Source organism: Elephantulus edwardii, unplaced genomic scaffold (assembly GCF_000299155.1).
Source record: "Elephantulus edwardii isolate Elephantulus edwardi_28Jun2011 unplaced genomic scaffold, EleEdw1.0 scaffold00069, whole genome shotgun sequence".
NCBI classification, from domain to species: domain Eukaryota; kingdom Metazoa; phylum Chordata; class Mammalia; order Macroscelidea; family Macroscelididae; genus Elephantulus; species Elephantulus edwardii.
In genome coordinates this window covers 10,643,707-10,645,133 of record NW_006399819.1, presented here as the reverse complement: position 1 = coordinate 10,645,133, position 1,427 = coordinate 10,643,707, and positions in this window count along the sequence as shown.

Sequence of the window (1,427 nt, the reverse complement as noted above, 5' to 3'; positions counted from 1 at the left end):
GGGGGAGGACTTTGGTGGAGGAGTGTGCCAGCCAGCCCCTAGAGTGTGTCACCCGGCCCGCGGGGGTTGCCATCTGGCCCTCAGGGTGGCTGGTTTGTTCTGCCCAAGCAGTGGCGGCAGGGTGAGCCATGTGTTTGGCCCCCAGTGGTGCCGGCCCTTGGGGTGAGCTCCTCAGCCCTCGGATTGTACCATCCGATGCCTGGGTAGAAAAAACTGCCTAGGGAATACAGAGAATTTTATCGAGGCTACTTTCCTCCACCCTCTCCCCCAGTAGACCTGTATAACACCCCCAAAGCCCTTCTATTTGTAACTCACAAGTTTGTACTCTCTAGATTTGCTCCCTTTTCTATAGGTAACCTTAACACTGAGTTTTACTCCAGACCTGGCTCTGAACCCAGTTCCAGAGACAAAAAGGAAATACAATGGCCAGTTAAGGAAGCAAAGGAGGATGGAGCCTCAGGGTGCAGTCAGCCATCCCCGCTGGACCCACCAGAGAAAACACTTTGCAGTCCAGAGGGGAGTAAATGTCAGGAAAACATCTTCTAACAGAACAAGAAGGCAAGCAGCTTCAACCCAAGACCATCAGTAAGGGGATAAAGTGTGCTCCCTTTCCCCCTTCACATCAATGCTCCTGTTCAGCATGAAGAAGCCAGAGAGTCTGTGTCCAATTCCCAAATGAGAAACCCACAGGTGAAAAAGACAGTTTGTTTAATCACCATTGGACTATGCTTACCATTGCCCTGAATCATCTGGGACCCACTGGATCCTTTTCATTTCCTTCACCTGCTTCACCCCCACCAACCAAATTGTGCAGCCTTGCAACTGCATCCCTGCCATTTTCATCCTTACTCTTTCATCCTCACCCTTCTGCTCCCAACTCACACCTCTGTGTATCCCCAACATGTTTTTACCTATAAAAGAAAAAAAAGAGAAACATAAACGCAGACTATACACATGGATCTCACCTGATGGTATGCATAGGAATAAAATAGATTGCATTTGTGGAAAGACTTGCTGGAGAAGCTCAATATCAGCGGTGAAAACCAGGTCGGATGCTGATTGTGGGACAGACCACCAACTACTCATATGCAAGTTCAAGCTGAAGTTGAGGAAAATTAAATCAAGTCCATGGTAACCAAGATTTGACCTTAAGTCTGCCCCACTCAAATTTCAAAACCATCTCAGGAACAGGTTTGAAGCCTTGAACACCAATGAGCATAGACTAAATGAGCCCTGGGAAGAGATCAAGAAAATTGTCCATGAAGAATGCAAAAGATCATTACAAAAGCTGAAGAAGAAAAGACCAAGATGGATGTCAGATAAGACTCTGAGTTTTGCATTAGAGTGCCAAGAAGCCAAAGCTAAAGGAAGAAATCAAAGAGTTGAACGGAAAATTTCAAAAGGCAGCTCAGGACAACAAAGCAAGA